This window comes from Oryctolagus cuniculus, chromosome 14 (genome assembly GCF_051225735.1).
Source record: "Oryctolagus cuniculus isolate XC-2025 breed Fujian yellow rabbit chromosome 14, ASM5122573v1, whole genome shotgun sequence".
NCBI classification, from domain to species: domain Eukaryota; kingdom Metazoa; phylum Chordata; class Mammalia; order Lagomorpha; family Leporidae; genus Oryctolagus; species Oryctolagus cuniculus.
The window spans coordinates 6,884,903-6,906,464 of NC_142880.1; the positions used below are offsets into that span (position 1 = coordinate 6,884,903).

General features: G+C 47.3%; 2 protein-coding genes across 6 annotated transcripts in view; one reads left to right on the forward strand and one right to left on the reverse strand.

Moving 5' to 3' along the window:
* Positions 1–20,116, reverse strand: part of HAPLN1 (hyaluronan and proteoglycan link protein 1) — a 79,795-nt gene extending 59,679 nt beyond the window's left edge. Inside the window, exons 1-2 of one of the 3 annotated variants that reach the window (XM_017344572.4) lie at positions 19,828–20,116; positions 19,360–19,547 (exon numbers count right to left, since the gene is read on the reverse strand). The gene's annotated coding sequence lies outside the window, so the exon portion shown is untranslated. The remainder of the gene's footprint in view (positions 1–19,359; positions 19,548–19,827) is intronic. The other 2 variants (XM_017344574.4, XM_008261911.5) reach the window with 2 other exon arrangements.
* The window catches only part of LOC149122230 (uncharacterized), a 130,920-nt gene continuing 128,443 nt past the window's right edge, over positions 19,086–21,562 (forward strand). For 2 of the 3 annotated variants that reach the window (XR_016220435.1, XR_016220436.1), the window contains exon 1: positions 19,087–19,302. The gene's annotated coding sequence lies outside the window, so the exon portion shown is untranslated. Of the gene's footprint in view, positions 19,303–21,562 lie in introns of all 3 variants that reach the window. The other variant, XR_016220437.1, reaches the window with a different exon arrangement.

Here is a 21,562-nt window from a genome sequence, read left to right on the forward strand (position 1 = left end):
TGCTTGGGCCCCTGCACCCACGTGGGAAACTCAGATGAAGTTATTGGCGCCTGGCCCAATGCTGGCCACTGTGGTCACTTGGGGGAGTGAACCAGCAGATGAAAGATCATTCTCTAATTCTGCCCTTCCAACAAATAGTATTTTTTAAAAAGTTATGAATATATAACAAAAAGAATGGAAAACATGCTAACACTAATCAAAAGTCAGCTGGAGAGTCTATCTAGAAATATATGTAATATGTAAACATATAAAATGAGACAAAGTAGATTTCAGAACAAAAATCACCAACAAAGACTACTTCATGATGAGAAAGGGTCAAATCACCAAAAGAACCGAATTACAGCCTTAAAAACGTGTTCTCCAAAAAGTGGTGCAAACAGCATGAAGCAAAAATTGATAGAACTCTAGGAGAGATTAGAAGACCTCTTTATCAATAACTGACAACGAGTAGATATGAAAATCAGTGAGTGTGCACAAAGCCTGAATACTAACAGTCTCTCCAAATGGGTGTTTATACAACATTCGACTCAACAAGAACCAAATATACATTCTTCTCAAATGCATACTAACCATTTACTGTATTTTGGGCCAGAAAGCAATTCTTGTAAAAGATTTATTTCATTTATTTGAAAGGCAGAGTTACGGGGCTGGAGGGGGGTGTGTGTGTGCGAACAGAGAGATTTTCCATCCACTGGTTCACTCTCCAACGGCCGCAACAGCCAGGGCTGGGCCAGGCCAAAGCCAGGAACCAGGAGCTTCGTCCTGGGCTCCTACGTGGATGCAGGAGCCCAAGGAGTTTGCCCATCCTTCGATATTTTCCCAGGCACATTAGCAGGGAGCTGGAACGGAAGTGAAGCAGGCAGGACTCTAACCGGCACCCATATGAGATGCCAACACTGCAGGTACATACTTAACCAGTTATGCCACAACACCGGCTTCCATAAAGCCATTTTCTATAAATGTAGAATTTACTCAAGCATGTACAACGTATTATTCCCTGACTACAGAATTGTCAGAAATCAATGAAAATGTGAAATCTCTCTACTTGGCTGGAAACTAAACGAAAAGATTCTAAATAATCCAAGGATCAAAGAAGAAACCAAAAGGGTCATTAAAACTAATGTTGAACTGTATGAAAATGAGGACACATATTGAAATTCCTGGGGTGCAATAAAGCAGTACTTAGTGGAAAGGTACAGCCTTGGGGCTCAGCAGGTTGAGTCACTGTTTCCGAAGCTCGAATCCCACACCGAAGTGCCAGTTCAAGTCCCGGCTGCTCTGCTTCCAATCCAGCTTCCTGGAAGGCAGCAGAAGATGGCCTGGTTCTTGGGCCCCTGCTGTCCATGTGGGAGACGTGGATGGAGTTTCAGGCTCTAGGCTTCGGCCTGGCCCAGCCCTGGCTGTTGAGATTGGGAGTGAGTCAGCAGATGGAAGATACCTCTGTCTCACTTCCAATCTGTCACACTGCCTTTCAGATACAGCTATTTTTTTTTTTTTTTAGGAATTATAATCTTGGAGTCTTGAAATACGGATTTGACAGAGTGATTATGATGCTGGTTGGGGGCCTGGTGCTGTGGCGCAATGGGTAAAGCCACCGCCTGCAGTGCCAGCATCCCATATGGGTGCCGGTTTGAGTGCTAGCTGCTCCACTTCCGATCCAGCTCTCTGCTGTGGCCTGGTAAGGTAGTGGAAGATGGCCCAGGGCCTTGGACCCCTGCATCACCATGGGGCACCTGGAAGAAGCTCCTGATTTTGGATTGGTGCAGCTCCGGCCGTTGCAGCCAAATGGGGAGTGAACCAGTGGAAGGAATACCTCTCTCTGCCTCTCCTTCTCTATGTAACTCTGACTTTTAAATAAGGTAAATAAATTTTTTTTGTAAAAAAAAGTACCATCACTATAGGAACATTTACTCATTAAAAAAAATATGCTGGTTGGGATGCCATAACGCTCTTCCTATCCTTCAGCTCGTGGAGACAGTTACCTGCTCAGCTTCCAATCCGGCTCCTACTACCGCACCCTGGGAGGCAGCGGTGATGGCCCAGGTACTGGAGACTGTGACACCTGTCTGGGAGGCCTAGTCTGAGTTTCTTGCTCCTGGCTTTGGCTTGGCCCAATCCTGGCTGTTATAAAAATTTACCTCAATTCCCCTGAGTATTTTATGGAGATGATAACAGATTAACAAAGTTTTCAATGGTTTCAATAGTGTTTTAAATATATTTGGATAGTCTCAAAACTACAGACACTATGAGACCTCTATGAATTACTCTATTGTATCACAAGTAATGAAACTTGGGATTTAAGTGAACTGTTGAAAGCACACAAAGGGTACATGGTAAAAACCTCCATTGGGACTTAAACTTAGGTCCTGCCTGGCCAATAGTTCAAGCTCTAAAATAAGTGAAATAAATTTAAACTTTATGAACATGGATACAATAGGTTTCTGCAAGACTCTTCAAATATAGCACTGTATATATGATGTTATTTCTATAAAAAAAAGTTAAGTATAAATATATTTTTTGATTATGTAGAAATGTATTTTTAGAATAGAATATGGTATTACAAACTTTAGAATTTTGTTGAACAAGTTTTCAATTCCTATGTACTATATTTGATATGAAGAATCAAATTTACTCCTGTGCATAAATTCTCCACCAGTGCCGGGAAAGTACTAAGTTAGTAAAATGTAAACTCTATGATTTAAAGAATATACACAATAAAGAGGTTTTGAAAATCATTAAGTAGCCAAACAATTACAAACCAGTTAATGCAACTGAAGGAGATTGCTTTTAAAGCCCCTTCCTCAATGTTTGGTTTAGGCTACGGAACTCTTAGAACAATTAGGGCAACCTACATACAGCTGGATCTGAGGGACCCATCTTAGGGGTCCTTCAGGAACTAATGTGTAGCTCGGATTGCCAGTGATGACGGTCCAGGAGGTGCGGCAGAAACTCCATGTCTGATTAGAGAGCTGTGCTGCATCGGAGATTAAAGGCCTGCAAGCATTGGAGAGCATCAAGCCCAACCATCGCAACCTCAGCCTGCACACAGTGCGTGCGACATTCTGCGTGTGCTTTGCGATTTTTCAACTGTGTATCAGGGAAAAGAAGAAGGCCTTTACTGTCCTTTCAAACTGAAGTTTCCTGTCCTGTTCACCCACACACTGCAGGAATGTTGTATCACATAAATCCAACAGGCAAGGAAAGAACTGATTTTTACTATATTTAATACTAAATCCATCCTGTCCCATAGTTTTGAATAATAGGCTGAATTAACCACCAACTAAAATGTTGATGATAATAGGCCCCATGAGCCCAAGTAGATGTCTGCTTTAAGAGCAGGATACTGAAATGCCTGCTTCTTGTAGTAGGTTGGAACAAATGCTTTATTTACGATTACACAGATCTATAAAGGAACTGCAAAGAAATTCAGAATTTCAAAGAACAGACACTCTGGCATGCCCGTAGAGCAGATGCCTCATCCTTGGGGGACCCTCTTCCCCATCCGCTGGAGGGGACAGTCACAGATTTGTAACCACGCCGTCACCATTAGGATTAAGAGAGTTTGATGCCGGAGCCACATACTGTCTGCCTCCCCTCCTTAGCGTGGATACGGTCATTGTGGTGCACGCAAGGACGGGTGGAAGGGAGCACCAACAATGTATCGTAAGGTAGATGCACATCACATCTCGCTTTACACCAGTTGCAATAAATTGATACTTCCATTTAAGGTTCATATCTCAAGCTATTTTGTTTTACTCTGGGGTTGCTAAGACATCGCCTCTCACGGTAACTGTTACACCAAAGCTAGATTTTTGCTATTTTCGCTACTACCTATCACTCTGAGGATACAAATATTGAATGGTGGTGCAATTCTCTTCTTACTCTGCTCTTTGAAGATTAACATGGCATAGTAATAATGTGTCATGAAATACGGTAGTAATAATAATAATAATGACATACGGACAACGGAGAGTAGAGATGATCAGTGCCTTCTGTTTTTTAAACAAACACTTCAATTCTGCACTGACAATTATCTTCTATTTCTCTGGAGTACCAGCTATTTGTTTAGTAGAAGGAGGCCTTTCCGGTGACAAGGACATTGGCTTACTTGTTTCTATAATTCTGTTAGCACAATCAGCCAAGAAGTTTGCTCTCAAGCGATGCTAATACAAATGAGCGTCTTGTTTTTAGTCTCAGAGTTTCAAAGCTGAAAGCCTTTAATAGGGCTATAAAGCTAATACCGAGAGTAATTACAATGTGGCTTGCAAGCAAGAAGAAATAAAATCATCTACAGGATTTGGAGGGATGGGTTGAAAATGACAAGGTTTTATGGAAAAAGATAACATTTCCACTGAAAAATTGCCCAAATATAGTGAAAATCCTAAATGTGTTCCATGTATCATCTCTGGGCAGAACTGCAAATGGATAGAGGCTGAGAAGCTGATTTTGCACAATGACAGAAAAAAAAAAAAACTTCCTAACAAGTCATCTAAAAGTGAAAATCATTTCATTGTTTGGAATCCATGGTGCTCACGCCACAGCAGGTGTTACAGCGGCTCCACAGGCATCTGCCAATGTATCTCGCCAGGGATTTTACAGTGGGCGGGATGTTGGAACAGACTGGGTCCTTTCAGCTCTTGATTGCAAACCCAACCTTTCAACTCAGAACCCAGCGGCTCCGAAGAGAGATTCTAAAACCCTATGAACAGAGACTCCATAAATTAGTGAAAGACATTTCAATAATTAATCGCAATACAAGACATGCAAAAGGGTGTGAAGTAAGGATGGAATAAGGACAATATTAAAGAACGGAGAAAGATGCGACAAATTCAAGCTAGAGAGACAATGGGAGTGAAGCTGGAGCTAGTGTGTCATTAATGTCCTGGTAAGAGCCATGTTTCCCCGGCGGAAGGAGGACGTGGAAATCCTGCCTAAGCAAAGAACCTGCATGCAGAATTAGAGGAGCAGGCTCGTGGGCACGTCTGGGAAGAGATTTAAGTTGTTATAGTCGTTGTGATAACTTTATATCTACTTTGGTTACCAAGACCTGCTTTTCAGGGACTTACATAGCTGTAACATTGCCTAATACCCTACAATAATCAAATCTCTCAACGATCCATTTCTTCTTTGTAATTTACAATAACATTAAATATGGAGAAAGGTGGATATACACTGCCTACACTGCTTCTGGAATGTTCTCTGGATGGCCCAGGGCCCATACCACATCTGAAAACAGATTACAGGCACTGAGTTACCACGAATGTGTGTCCCCTGCCAGGGTCTCCAGGGAGCTGGGCACAACGGCAAACTCTCCAGGCTCCAAGTGTGCTGTCACAGAAAGCAGATAAGAGCTGCCCGGGACACAGACAAGCTCACTCGCTGATTCCCGGCATTCCCTACAGCGGAGAGAAAAACAGATTTTCCAACTTGGTATTGTGGTTCTTCTTGGTCTATCTCAAGTCTCTTGTTTCTGGAAGCTTTTAATATTCTGTTTTTGGCAGCAGTTTTCCAATGCCATGGCCTGGGTAGGAGGTTTTTTCTTTGGGTATTTATCCTGTTGGGGAATTGTAGTACTTTCTGAATCGGTGACTTACTGGGCAGTCACAAGTCACCATTCCTGAGATGGTTTCTGTTTTTCCCTCCAAGACGCCAGTGTCTATCCCATGCCTTATCACTTCCTCATCATTCCCATATCTTGCATTTTCTCCCAAGTTTCAGTCTAGTTAAGTTTTCAGACCTATTTTCCATTTACTAACCATCTCTTCAGTACATTTAAACTTTGCCAAACTCATATTGAATTCTTAATTCATTATGTTTTATTTTTTTAGTTCTAGAATTTCCATTTTAATCATTTCTTGCAACTTCCACTTTATCTTGGGAGCCGGCGCTGTGGTGTAGTAGGTTAAGCATCTGTCTTCAGTGCCAGCATTGCATATGGGTGCCAGTTTGAGTTCTGGCTGCTCCTTAGATCCAGCTCTCTGCTATGGCCTGGGAAAGCAGTAGAAGATGGCCCAAGTCCTTGGGCCCCTGCACCCGCGTGGGAGACCCAGAAGAAGCTTCTGGCTCCTGGCTTCAGATCAGCCCAGCTCCAGCCTTTGCAGCCATCTGGAGAGTGAACCAGCAGATAGAAGACCTCTCTCTCGTCTCTCCCTCTGCCTATCTCTGCCTATCTCTGCCTCTCAAGTAAATAAATAAAATTTTTAAAAAGAATTCTGAATCTTGGTATCTAATTTCTAAAGCATGAGTCACATACAGTCTGGATCTGACATATCTAATCCTTAGAATTCCTGTTGACCTATTTCCATTGTCTGTGTTATGACCTTGACTTCTGGGGTCACTTAGTCCTGGAATGTTGGGCAATTTCTGGTGATGCTGGAAAGTTGAGCCAGAGTCAGGTCGCTGAGAATTGCAGACCGTGGAAAGCACTGCAGAGCTATAAGCTCTTACTCTGGAGAAAGATCACTCTAGCTTCAGTGTGAGCGAATGCCTTAGACAGGAACAAGGCTGGAGACACAGAGACCTATGGGTAAGGTTTGCAGGAATCCAGGCAAGAGAAGTTGATGTGGAGCAGGAGGATTCATGCTCCTGGGGACAGAAAAGAGGGAAGAGCTATTTATGGGACAGAATCCACAGGGCGATTCTCCCTGTAGGGAGCAACTCGGACTAGACTGTTACTGGAATTAAGACTTATTCTATGCATATGCTCTCCCACAATATGGCGCTGGGAGAGGAGGAAACAGCTTCTACACAGCTGCCTCCAGTTCAACCAATAAGCAGCAGGACCTGCTCCTGATTGGAGGAGAGCAGCGTGCTCGGCACGTGGGTAGCAGAGTTGGGATTGGTGGAGAGGACTATAAAGGAGGAGAGAGACAACATGCACCAGGAATATCTATCTGAAGGAACACCTGAGCAGCCCCCGAGAGAGCTGGCTGGTGGTGTGCCGCTCCCCCGCGGAAGTGGGGAAAGTGGCAGGGGGAACCGCCCTTCCACGGAGGTGGAAGGGACGGTAGCCAACCCGGGAAGAACCAGCAGCAAACCCGGGAAGGGCCGAGCAGACAAAAGAACAGCACAGGGTCCTGTGTCATTCCTCCGTGAAGAGGGGGAGCGACACTCCCGTTTCCTTAGTTTTTGGAAACTAAGTGGAGAGAAAACAGTGCTATTTACTCTCTTGATAAAATATGTGGAGGTTCAGATTCAGGAGAAAGAACAAGAGTTCCTTTGGGACTCATGGAGTTTGAGATGCTTGCGACACCTGCTAGCAGAGGTGGCTTGGCCTCTCTGGGCAAAGTCTGGGTTGATGAGCAGGTCTGGGAGCCTAGAGCACGCTGGAGGGGGTGGTCCGTGAGGGCAGGTGGCAGTGCACGGGGCAAGGCTGAGCTCAGGGCAGAGTGTCTCGGGCAGAAGCCCTCGGAGTTCAGACGGCCAAGGGGCAGGTGGGCTTCTGCTGAGCTGGAGTAACCCACAACTCCGCAGTTCAGGGAATGTGATGTCACCAAGCCAAGGGTACAGACGACTGTGCAGGAAACAAGGTCCCCGAGATTAAGAGAAAAAACAAAACAAGGCTTGGATGGTGCTGGCAGCCAGCACTGCCGTGCAGATGGAGGGGGAAGCGCATTTCAGCGAGCAGAGGGTGAAATGAGGCGAGGGTGAAGGGGCAGACCACGAACTTGGGTAAGGACAAGGGCTATAGGTGGAGTGTGTGCGAGGTCAGGGAAAGTTTTATACGTTAAGACGAAAGCGCTGTGACCCTGACCGAGAGCCAGCAGGAAGACAGAACCGGAGCAGCAGGGGTTGAAGATGAAGAGGGAGGAGACCTAACCAGCAGGGATTTCCCCATGAAGACTGGCAGAGAGGGGATGCAGAGCTCAGAGGATGAGCTCAACCTCAGACTCTCGAGGGCAAGGAGAGTCTACAAAATTCCTCTATGGCTAGGATAAGAGAGACTGTGTGGTGCAGGCCAGGGCAGAATGCGACAGAAGGTTCCTCTTTTAGTATGGGTCAGGGAGGCTTAGGATGCAGCGGTAAAGGTCCTGCTGATCTGAGACTGGGCCACCTAGTTTGCCCCACTGTGCAGTGTTAAAGGAGTTTCTCTCAGCAGTTCCCAGCAGCCCCAGCAGGTGGAGCAAGTGCACAGGAACTGGATAGATTCCTCATGAAAAGGATTTGTCTAGTGGCTCCCTTGGCAGGCAACAGGACAGGGACATTGAAGATGTTGGAAGCACGAAGGGCAATGGAGTGAGAAGTGAAAAGGAAAGAAAACAAGCAGCCAGGAGGAAGGTAGGAAGCCCAAGACGCAGACAAGCGAGTTCCACGGGCCAGGAGTTGAGAACGCCAAGCTTCCAAGTTTGAGGATCCTGAACTTTGTAAGTGACCAGTTTGCCTAAGACAGCCTTGTGTATAGGCGTTCTGCTGTCGTCATCACCAAGGCACTCCCATTCATGTCAAATGACTTGGAAGTGGAAAATTTTAATTTTAAAAGATGTACATGACTAATATTTTAGGTAAACTTAAAAAAAATGATGATCACCATATAAATGAATGGAATTGGAAGACTTCCAAATCTGTACCCTGGCTTAAAAGGTAAATCCTATTATCTTGGTATACAGAGAAAGAGAACACGGGTCACTCTTAGTCGAGGGAAAAAAAGTTGAATTTTGGAAACACCGAGCTCTCAAAGCTTATGGGGAGTTCAGGTTGAAGGGTCACATTAACCAAACTGGCATGCAGACAGAACTACATTCACTCAGAGCAGGAATTCACGGAGCACTCAACGACTTCTACTTCAGGGTTTCTCTCAGGAATGGCACGCTCATTTGCAGACAAATGCAGAAAATGTTTGCATTTCATACTTGACACTATTTTCTTGGTACTAGCATATATAGCCTTTTTTTTTTTTTTTGTAAAATGAAAAGAACTAATTTGTGTGAGGAGTCATTTTAATAACATTGGCAGAATGGTCATATGGTCTGTTATTTGGGGTAATATCTCAAAACGCTCACAAGGTGGCAGCACAATCATAACACAACAGGGGGAAAAACCTTTTTTTTGGGGGTATTTTGCTGTTAAAATATTTGAATTTATGCCCGCTGTACAATACTTAAATTTTGTTTCTGAATGTATGGCCCTTCATTGAAAGTAAGTCATCTTTGTTTTATAATTGATGACTTGAAAATGGAAAAAACTGAAATGCTTAATTTTCAAAACTGTACATTATTTTAAAATATTTGGACAAAGTACAAACTAGATTAGCAACATACATTGCTGGAATTCTTCATACCTCTATTACAATGTAGGGCTCTGGTTGTAAATGGTCTATCGGTTATTTATATATATATATATATATATATATATATATTTTTTTTTTTTTTTTTTTACAGGCAGAGTTAGTGAGAGAGAGAGACAGAGAGAAAGGTCTCCCTTTGCTGTTGGTTCACCCTCCAATGGCAGCCGCGGCCGGTGCACCGCGCTGATCTGAAGGCAGGAGCCAGGTGCTTCTCTTGGTCTCCCATGGGGTGCAGGGCCCAAGCACTTGGGCCATCCTCCACTGCACTCCCTGGCCACAGCAGAGAGCTGTCCTGGAAGAGGGGCAACCGGGACAGAATCCGGCGCCCCGACCGGGACTAGAACCCGGTGTGCCGGCGCCGCTAGGCGGAGGATTAGCTTAGTGAGCTGCGGCGCCGGCCTATCAGTTTATATCTTAATTAAGATATTTTAGTTAGACAACGATATTTAGAGCATTTTTCAGATACAATTATCTCACTAGTGAAAATAAATGCAGCAACTTCACTCACTGGTTTTTAACAGAACAACATTTGGAATTCTCAGAGAAATTCTCATGCGGTATATTCAATTTACGGTAACTTCAAGTAGGGAAAAGGCCTGGCAGATTCAGCCAACAAAAAATACAGAACAGTCAGTTACACTTGAACTTTGCATAAAAAGAACTTTTTTTTCATTAGTAACAAACATGTCCCTTGCCATGTTGGGGATATATTTATCTAACACATAATTCAACTATTTTTTTGCGTTTTATCTGGCAATCCAAAGAGTAGAGAGGAGAATTACAGACAAGAAGCAAGTTTCCGACCTGACTAGGCAAAGCCAGAATTAGGGGCTCCAAGTTGGATCAAAGGTTTGGAAGTCTTGAGATCCCAGAACTAGGAAGAGAGCTGTAAACAGACGGGCCAGTCTGCATTCTCTGGGGGGGACTCACTTCTATGTTAACCTAAACAGCATGGGCTAAAGTTAATCAAGCAGTCTGAATTACCACCTACCCCGCACACGAATTACTGATGTTTCAACCACAAACTACAGCAGCATATATTTAAAGTCAGTTCACTATTGGGCCAAATTCAATCAATAACTGCAATTCAGACATTCTGGGGACTTATATACAGGGTTGTCATTGTCAAGATCTGTCATTAGGACATCAAGGCTCGGAAATGCCATTTTAATTTCACTTAACAAACATGCCTGGCATCTTCTCCATGCAGGGGGCTAGGAGATTCAGGACTCACTGAACATCGCCATTACCCAACCCAGTGGACATTTATGGTTGATAAAGTAGGGGTTCAGAATTATACATAAGTAACCAAACACATTCTTGCCATTTTAACCCCTGGTTTCAGTTCTCGGTCACTGCTTTGTGCTATGATTGGCTGGGGGGTGATCACTTCCCCTGGGCCAAGTATTTCCAGTCACCAACCTCACGTTGGAGATGCCTGCATCTCCACTTCCGGCTGCGATTCCTCCCCTGCACTTGAGATTTGCACGCTCATTCTCTATGGGTTCTCCCGTGCGTCCTTCCTACACGAGGTCACCACTTTGTCCCAGAGTCGTGTCTTCTCTCTGCATTCACGACCTGAGCCCATCGCCTCCATCTCGGAGCAATCATCGCCCTTGAGACAGTCACCCTTTCCCAGCCCCCCATCCACTACTGCACCCCCACCAGATCCTGCCTACGGTGCTGCCATAGCCTCTACATGGGTTCTGGACTCCACTCTTGCTTTCTTTACTAGAATCATCAATTATATTTCCCTTATCAATTTTATACTATACTGATGATGACTGAGATATGAGAATAGCCTATGAATTTGACATGGATGAATGGGAGAGGATTCCAAGGAACCAGAGATAGAGACAGCAAGGGGCTTGGGAGCATGCAGACATGTGAAACACAGGCACTCGGGGTGGAGGACCCGGGCACCCCTGCTGTCCTGCGTTCAGCGCTGTCCTGGGCACTGACAGCAACAGTAAACAATTCTAGAGCACCTACTGAAATCCAGCCCCTACACAGCGCCTCGAATGCAGGTGCAAGTAACATCAGGCCCAGCTCCCTCCCTTAGCTGAGGGTCTCCTGGCCCTGCCTTTTGGACAGCAAGTCAGTCAGTGACAAACATCGACTCATTGAATTGCATGAGCGGCACAGCCAGGCTTTGAACCACCAGGTCCATCGGTTCATTCACTTTTCCAGGAGATAACACCCTTATGGCCTTTCTTTTTGAGGGCTTTCTTTTTGAGGTGGGGGCATTCAGGTCCACAGGACAAAGTGACTACCACCTGCACGTAGCCCACAGACTGACCGAAGCCCACTTGGTCATCAAAAAAAAATCCCCGAAAATACATAGTATGGCTGGCCAATCAGAGCAAGGCCACAAGCACCACTGTCCAATGAGGAACCTGGACGTGTGCTGAACACGCTCCTCTCATCCTGAGTTTGGTCCATCAGAAACTTCACCCCATCCCCCCAGGAAGGCCAAGAAGTCAGCGTTAGCTGCCCGGCTCCTCGCTCTGCACGTTCCAATCAACAATCCTTCATCCTGCCGCCCCCATGTCAGCGATCGGCTCTGTGCACCAGGCTAGCAGACTCAGCTCTGAGGTCAGAGCAACTTCCAACCTGTGTCAGGGCCGTTCAATGCCACACTCAATGTCCGGCATTCATACCCGCAGCTTGGTGACAAGTGCCAGAAAGGTAAGGAAGGCAAACAGCCTTAAATCAGAGGCAAAGGTCCCAGTAATTTAGCAGGTGGTAGACACCCCCCCCCCCCTTTTTTTTTTTTGACAGGCAGAGTTAGACAGTGAGAGAGAGAGACAGAAAGGTCTTCCTTCCATTGGTTCATCCCCCAAATGGCCGCTACCGCCGACGCACTGTGCTGATCCGAAGCCAGGAGCCAGGTGCTTCTCCTGGTCTCCCATGCGGGTGCAGGGCCCAAGGACTTGGACCATCCTCCACTGCACTCCCGGGCCACAGCAGAGAGCTGGACTGCAAGAGGGAAACCAGGAGAGAATCTAGCACCCCAACTGGGACTGGAACCCAGGTGCCGGCGCCACAGGCGGAGGATTAGCCAAGTGAGCCACAGCACTGGCCCATCCTTGGGTTCTAAGACCAGCACAGTAACTTGCAGAAGCTCCAAACATGGGGCCCTGATCTAGTGGGGTATAATAAAAATACATGAATTAATTTGAAACTTCTGATAGAACATGACTATGATTCCACTTGTTAGTTCAACACAAAACATGAGAAATTTCAGCCCCGATTCTGATTAGTGTTTCTTTCATAAAGCCGCAATAGAACTTCCCCATTTTTCTCCCCCTACAAAGTTAGTTTTCCAGAACCTATCTTCAGCACCAGTGTGCTTATGTAACAGAGCACATCTGTAAGGTGTGTGGGTTTTGACCTCGTTTTCAGTACAGTGCCTAGGTCCTCTGCTACTCCGAACGTCTGTCTTCCTCCATCAGCTGGAGTTCCTGGACCAAACATGTGGATTCTCACTGCTCCTGCCTGCTAGACTTGGAAGTCTGATGTGGCCTCAGAACAGAACCTAAGCAGCCATCATCCAAGGGCTGCAACAAAGCTCTGGGACGACAGGCTGGGCGGATCTTGAGTAGTTTGTAAAGTGAACAGCAAGGCTGCAACAGGACAGGCTAAAGCACTGAGTGAGGCGTGAAGAAGGATTTGCCAAGAGGAGCCCAGAATGAACAGGGCCCATAGGGCTTCAAGTTTCTGGAATCGGGCCTGGAGGGCATCCCCCTATCCTCACACATGCAGTGGAGACCACTCTTGGGTTTAACCGTGCAAAGCTCCCAGCTGTTTCACATTCTTTTGGGCAGAAAACAAAACTCTCACTTTAAAGAGATCAAGGACTTCAAATGCAAGTGTATGTGGGAGTGAAACGCATTCACAATTAAGTGTAGTTAAGAAACCGATAAACCAGAGCAGTGTCAGATCTCCTGGGGTGCTGGGGTGGGGAGCAGGCATCTGTGTGTGGGCAGAGGGGCTGGAAGGTTCAGCCCCGTGCAAAGGAAGGAGGCCCAGGGAAGGAGGAAGCAAGCCCCACCTACTCGGCAGGTTTTCCTTGTCACTCATGGTGCTGTACATCTGTTGCCATCACTAACTTGTGAATTCCTATAGCCAATTACTACGCAACACCTAGCATGGTGCCTGCCCGGTGCAAATGGGAATCACTACATCAGCCTTGCTCAGTCTGAATTTTAGGTGCAAACTGGTCGACAACTGTGTGCAAATGTCTTTTGCTTTACCTGTCATTGAACTTGGGGCTTCCAGGGTGCCACAACAGAGCTTGCCTTCCCAGCCCATCTGTGTCCACACAAAAAAGCTCTTACCCACTCCAGAGGTGGCAGTGAATAAGGAGAAAGGATTCTAAAAGACACATGCTCAAGATTTCCTTAAAACCCAAGTTCAAGACAAGAACATCTTCATTGTTTCTGCTATTCAAAGGGTATTTTGGAAGCTTGCAGGATTTTACGTTCATTAACATTTCAACTTTCTGGTTGCCATTAATTGATTTTCACAATGTAAATAACAGGGCCAGCACATAATGTCCAGTGTTTGATAAATTTTTGTTGCATGAACAAGTGATCAACTGAAGCGATTCTGTCAACATTCAAAAATAATAGTCCAAAGGAGAAAAATTCACATTTCTCTGATGGAAACGGAACAAAGGTATCATCCATAAAACTTGGCAAAATGTTTAAGAAAACGCAGACCTCAGAAACAAAGAATTTGAGATAGTTTAATGGGATCTTATGTCCTCAGAACTTATTAATTAGTAAGGTAAGGTGTGTTCTCTCTGGGTTGTTAGATTGGACAGAGGGCACAAGTCTGAAAATCAGGCCTTGAACTTTAATCAATTTTCCAAGTTGGTTTTACTCAGTGGATTTGTGCTCTTTTTATAGAAATAGCCCCATCTCAGCTATCACCCTGGTTAAGCTCTGTAGCAATGGATGGAAGATCACAATGGTCCAGCAATATGTGATGTTGCAAACAAGTCCCGGCTCTCAGGGACAGTCCTCAGCGGTGCTGCTCAAACAGCAACCCTCTCCTGGTTTCCACCAGCGGCCAAGCTGCCATGGGTAGCCAGGAGCCCATCACCAACCCCAGGAGCACCTGATCATTTCATGGAGGCTGGTTGGTGCTCTGTTGTACAGCCTGTTCTTCCCAGGGTCATTGAGTCACACGAGGTCATTAGGTTCTTGAACACCATTTTCCACAGGTGACTAAACGTCTCCATGCAGGGCCTCCGACTCCCGGGCAACCTCTCACTAGGTCTCTCACTCGAACAAATGTGGGATTCATTCTAAGCCACAGCGATGATCAGCTACAGGTTTTAATATAGAAACTTCTTTCCTACTAGATATAAGGATTAAGGTAACAGGTCTCCGGGCTGGTGTGGCGGCATGGTGGGTAAGGCTGCTGCTGCTTGTGACCATTCCTGTCCCGGCTGCCCCACTTCTGATCCAGCTCCCTGCTAACGGCCTGGGAAAACCATCCGAAGATGGCCTAAGTGTTTGGGATCCTGCCACCCATCCAGGACACCCAGATGAAGCTCCTGGTTCCTGGCTTCAGCCTGGCCCAGTGCCAGCTGTCGTGGCCATCTGGGGAGCAAAACAGCAGATGAAGATCGATCTCTCTCTCTCTCTCTGCAACTCTCCCTCTCATCTCTAACTCTGGCTTTCAAAAGTCAATATATCTTTACAAAAAAGATAACATGTTTTATTTTACAGGACTTCAAGGGTGATTCCAGGGGCTGTCATTGTGGAGAAGTAGGTAAAGCCGCCTCCTGCAATGCTGGCATCCCATATTTGAGTCCCAGCTGCTTCCCTTCCAATCCAGCTCTCTGCTGCGGCCTGGGAAAGCAGCAGGAAGATAGCCCAATGCTTGGGCCCCAGCACCCATATGGGAGATCCAGAAGAAGCTCTTGGCTTTGGTCTGGCCCAGCCCTAGCTGTTGAGGCCATTTGGGGAGTGAACCGGCAGATGGAATATCAATCTCACCCCCTTCCCAACCCTGTAACTCTGCCTTTCAAACAAATAAAATCTTAAATTGACTTCAGCCATCTTCTCCTAACAATGTGGGGTATAATTCTGTGGCATGAATGAGAAAGGATTTAATGGCCAGCTCTCCTACTGTCACTGTGTTATCTCAGAGCCCTGCAAAGTACCCAAGTGCCCTAAACAGGAAACTTCCATCCCACAACAGCAGGCCTAACTCAACTTGCGTACTACACCTTAGAGCTCAGCTAGTAACAAATTCATCACTTTCCCCTACAGAGCATTTTAGCTTTCCATCCGTGCTTCACAGCTTGTCTGGATTAATGCTGATGTGCTAAACTCTGCCGGCACTAAGTCATACATCTTGCAAAGAACCAATTCGAGTAATGACTCAGTTCTCCGAGAGAAAGTTGTTCAAATACCCCACCATACTCGTGGGACTCCAGCGTCCATGGTATCCAACTGCCTCTTTCAAATGGTGGTTTTCCAGGTAGCTGTCCTGTCTAGAACTTTCCCCCTAACAGAAGCCAACTTCCAGCTTCATGGATGCACCGGAACACAGGTACCGATGAAGCTGTTCCACATGCAAGTTATCTGTTTCAGAGTGATGTTATAAAATCGACTTCACTACCCAATTTTCACTATCCTTTTCCATCTAAGCAAAAAATCTAAATTAGGAGCCACAGCCGTGGTGCAGCAGGCTAAGCCTCCGCCTGTGGTGCTGGCAGCCCATATGGGCGCTGGTTCAGGTCCCAGCTGCTCCACTTGCGATCCAGCTCTCTGCTATGACCTAGAAAAGCAGTGGAGGATGGCCCAAGTGCTTGGGCCTCTGCACCATGTGGGAGACCTGGAAGAAGCTTCTGGCTCCTGGCTTCAGATCAGCCCAGCTCTGGCCATTGCAACCATTTGAGGAGTGAACCCAGCAATGGAATACCTTTCTCTCACTCTTGCTCTCGCTCTCTCTCTCTGCCTCTCCCTCTGTCTATAACTATTTCTCAAAGAAATGAATTGTAAAAAAAATTTTTAAAAAAGCTACAGGGTCACCTTTCTCCCATTTGGTGATGGCTATCTTTAAAAAAAAATCTAAATTATATGTAACAAACTGGGTTAGTGCATGAGTGATAAACTTCAGTATTGACTCAACTAAACTGAGAAGTATTTCCATTTGACAAAGAGTAACTCAAGGCCGGCGCCGCGGCTCACTAGGCTAATCCTCTGCCTTGCGGCGCCGGCACACAGGGTTCTAGTCCCGGTCGGGGAGCTGGATTCTGTCCCGGTTGCCCCTCTTCCAGGCCAGCTCTCTGCTGTGGCCAGGGAGTGCAGTGGAGGATGGCCCAAGTGCTTGGGCCCTGCACCCCATCGGAGACCAGGATAAGTACCTGGCTCCTGCCTTCAGATCAGTGTGGTGCGCCGACCGCAGGGTGAACCAACGGCAAAGGAAGACCTTTCTCTCTGTCTCTCTCTTTCACTGTCCACTCTGCCTGTCAAAGAAAAGAGTAGCTCAACACTCCCCTTTCTAATTCTGTCATGGCATCTCTGTAAAAACGAATCCTGTATCAGAGCCGAGCTGTGGTCGTTAGACTATATGCTCATGCAGCAGTTGATGATAAATCGTCCAATAGGAACTGAAGCGACTTTAAATGCAACCACCAGGAACTTCATAAATTGCTAACTGGCTCCTTGATTTTTACATTATATAACAGTCACCTGCTGTATTTTCTGCCCCGAGCACCTACCCCAACGTCTGACAGTTAATATTCTTCCGCAAATGTCAACCAAATGAAAGCCTCAGAATTTTCCAAGGTGGGCGCGCCACCTCGGACTCTGCCACCAGGTGGCGCACAGGGACCGTGCCTTCCACATGTAACTGCCACACACCCTCCCATTCATAGCGTAAATAAAGAGCTGCATTATTAATTTATACTGGGGCGTCCTCTCTATACTTAATATTTGTTTAACCAGCTGTTTCCTATAATCCTCCTTAAACACCATTGATTAATACCCAAGTATATGCAGGACTCCATTCCTCTCTACTTGTTCCCAACCTTCTGTTGCCTGTAAATGACAGGCTAAGTACACTTAAATGACACAAACTAAACACTATGGTTACTAATAATGACCGCAGGATGTCGGAAAATTAATTAGGTGCCACCGAAGTCTGTAATATCAACCTTATTACAAGTTTTCCTTGCATTTCGTTGGAATTCCAAGTGGTAGGATACCATTATCTCAAAAACGTCATCTGGAAAACAGAATAGGCACGGGGCAAAAGAAAAGGAAAAGAAAGCGGGCGTTTTCGGAGGCCAAGGTCACCCATTGTTCGTCCCTTTCGCCATGCAGTACCACCTAGAGATTCAAAAGATTTCTCCAAGCGCTCGGCAAATGCCACTATTGCACGCCCACGACGCTGCAAGGCCAGACTGTTCAGAATCTCGCTGCACGCGCTCCGTGTATTTATCCTGGATGTGCCACTTGCTCCCGGACGAAGGCAAAGGAAATGAAGCCACTAGGGATATAATGAATTGATTCTTCTCTCTGAAAGTCTCTTCAGTGCTGCTAAATTACAGTGTCAGTCATTCCGCGGAGACACAGGGCCTTGCTGCAAATAAATGGCTCACTTCAGAAGAACACGGTGTCCCCCTTTTGCACTTCCCAGAAGGCCCCAGGCCACTGGGCCCCCAGTGGGAAACTGGCCACTGAGTGCATTCCTCCTGTGGCCCACCCATCCTGCGCCTGCTGGTTTTTCCTGCTCATCTAATTAGCTTGAAGGAAAATTAGATAAGAAGCTATCTGACTATGTGTAAGCTGTTTCCAATTTAGCAGAGAGGTGACCAACAAAACATAAACTCATTCATTGCAAACGTGGAGAAAAATGGTATAACAGTGAGAGAAGACTGCAGCCGAAATGCTCGCTGGTCTTTGGGCACATGTTCCATTCTACTGAAAGGAAAAAGCCCTTCCATTCACATAAATAAATGGAACCAAAGTTACGACTAAGAAGTGTTCCAAAGTTCTCCAACACAACTACCATCATGCGTTTTCTGTAGAGCGACATTCCTACTTCACGATTCCACCAAAGGATGGAAGTCACCAAAGCGCGGGTGACATTCATGGTAATTTAATGCACCGAAATAATGCAAGAGAAATGGCTACCAGAAGCTGCATTTATCATGAATAAGCGTCGCATTCACCTAGGAACTGATCCACAGGCTTCCTTTCTTAAGAACCATTCGCTTCTAAGGAGCGAGCCAGTGTGTTTGATTTTATGACATCACACTGGAACTTGTACAGGGACGGTCTCCACCCTAACACTCCCCAGACGTACTGAGCACCTAGTGTGTTTTTTTCCAGTGATACATGAAAGTAAGACAACCAACTTTCGAAAGAATAAGCCACCTTAGTTTGAACACAATCATCATATTCAGGGGAAGGAAACAAGTTAACCCAAGCCAAGGAAGCCTGGCGTTGGCTTTGGGCGACTAACAGTCTCAACCAACACACAGCCCCTCGTAGCAACTTTCCGAAGTAACCCTAACTCCTGGATCGTTGGTTGCTTTCAGAACATTCAAAGGCTCGGCTGACATCATCCTACATAGGAAACGATCCCAGCACCCTGCCCTCAAGATGGTACCATGTCCAAGAGTCTTAACCTTAACAGGTATTCCCGATGGCGACAACACTGCACTTTTCCACACCAGTCTATATAGTCCCTGAAATCAAACAAAACTCAAGACAGCTGGGAGAGACATCCCCAAGCCCTCAGCCCCTGCTGCGGCCTCTACAATCCTTTATACATCTCAGGTGCTATAAAAGTGCCCGCTGAAACGCAGATGAAGAAGTCACCGCTTGGGAACCACGCGCCCACCAGCTTTATAGCAGCAGTAGCAAAATCTAGGGCAAGTTAAGAGTTGGTGGTTGAGGTGTCATGTGAAAGACTAAAGACTAAGAAAAAGCGTTTAATGCACCCGTACAGGACCCAGTGTGGCTCTCTGAAACCTTAAAGACACCAAGGTATGGCCAAAACAGGGGCTGGCTGCGGGGAGAGGGAGAGGTAGGTGCAAGTGTTACCTGGTCCTGGAATCCAGAAGTTCAGCTGCTCCGAGTCCTGCAGAGGCTGGCAGCTGGAGATGGAGTGAAGCGACGGCTCTTCCTCTTCACCTTAAGTTTGGGTCTGGGCGAGCGTGTGTGTGCGTGTGCGCGCCCGGCCGGGTGCGCGCAGAGAGTCTTTGTGGCGCTGGGTGGCAGAGGTCCCGCGCCTGGGAAGAAGGAGGTACTTTCTCACCGAGAGCAGAAGCGGCGCGCGGCGTCCCCAGGAACACTCTCCTCCCAGCAGATCCCCTAATTACAGCCTGACGCGCACTTCGTGCAAACTTCACGGGGAGGGGCCGCCCGGTGCGCAGACCGCGCCAAACAGCGGCCTCTTAGACGGCCTTGGCCGGCTCGGATCCGGCGCCCGCAAGCCCCCACCCACCCCGCACCCGGGTCCGCCCAGGGGGACGGGGCCAGGGGTCTGGGGACGGCCTGGGGGCGGCGCACCTCCGCCTGGTTTTTGCAGGCTCTGCTGAAAAGGAAAGCCCAGGGGTGGGGTGGGGGGGCGTCCCCTTCCCGCCTTCCCCTCGCCAAAGTGGATCCAGGATAACGCACGGTTAGGGTAGCAGCGCGCAGAGCTCCCCAAACTCGAGGTGCCCTTTCACCCCCGGCGCCAGGAGCCCGGTTTGCGGTTCACTAGCTCTGCATTGGAATTGGGCTTAAATCCCCGCCAACAAACAACAGCTATTGTATCCCCGGATGACAGAACTCAAACAACCTGGGTTTATTTATAGAGCGAGGAATGCGAGCGGGAGACGGATGGGTGGGGCCGGGCTCGGGGCCATCCGCGGGATTAGAACCAGATGGGCGCGGGGCGCGCGCGCCCGTGGAATTCGCACGGAGGAAGATGCTGGGACGCGCGGGACAGCCGCCTTCCGAACAAATACACGCTTATTTATAACTCCGGAGCGCGTCTATAGGCCCATTGATGGCCGCCTTGAGTAACCAAGGGTTTTGGAGAGGAAATGGCTTCATATTTCAATAACAGAGCCACCTTTGATGGAGCCCAGCAAGGGAAAAAAAAAAGAAAAAAAACACCGCAGGAAGCAAACGGCTGTGGAGGCGGCAGGGAGAAGGGAGTGGGCTGGCCAGGCACCGACGATGAGCAAACAAGCCCGGGGGCCCGCGGCCAGGGCAGGGCGCAGGGGGCACGGGGCTCCGGTGGCCACTGCGCGCTGCTCGCCGCCGCCCACAGGGCCTGCCTGGAGCGCCCGGGACAGGGGTCCCAGTGGGGGCCCGTGGGGCACACGAGCTGGACAGGCGCGGGCCACGGAAACGGCGGGGCAGGTGACGCGGGGACAGACGAGCCCGCCGTGGCCAGGCGCGCGGCCGCCGTCGCCCCGTGGCTGCGAGCGGCGCTATTGTCTTAGAGATCCGGCGCGAGCCGGGTACCGCTGCCTCCCAGGCTCTGGGGAGAGGCGGGAAAGAGATCCCAAGGTGGAGAAAAAACCCAAGGGGCTTCTTCCCTCCCTTCTCTGATGAATTTCCTCCGTTCTTGCGGCGGGCTCTTGCTCGCCATTCGGTGTCTGGTAAATGAACACGTGCGCCTTGGAACGATTTTTTTCCCCCGTAAAGTCAAATCGAGCACAAGCTTCCCTAAATGATGACAGTTCTATTCGAAATGAAATAATTAAAAATGAGTCCTTCAACAGGCAGTTCAACACCTCTCTTGAAATGCCCAAAACTGAGCCAGGCTCCTTTCTTCCATTTCTTTGTGCGTCTCCATGCAGGGGGCCGGCTAAAGGTTTTGCAATGTTATGTCGTTAATTTAGTGGCTATTGAGACAGCTGTTATGTATGATTCCATAGTAACTGCCAATAAAAATAAGGCACATCTCTGCTTCTCAACTATGAAAAGAGTTTTTATGCTGTTTCTTGTAAGTTTTCGGAGTGATGTGTAGTTTCAGGAACATAAAGGCATGAGACTAAAAAACAAATACTCCACAATTTTCACGTTAAAGTCTTACACGTGGTGAGGTGGGTGGTGCGCGGCTATGAAATCATATGAAGACGGTTTAATCATTGGTCTGGCTCCCTGCGTTATAACGCTGAGTTCCTTTGCTTGCCTGGGGGTAAGTGAGACCAGCTGAACCCTGGGAGCCACTTGTTGCCTTATTCCGTGGTTTGCTGTCTACACTCGCTGCAACAAAAGTATTAAGAGAATTTAATCCATTCTTTTCACA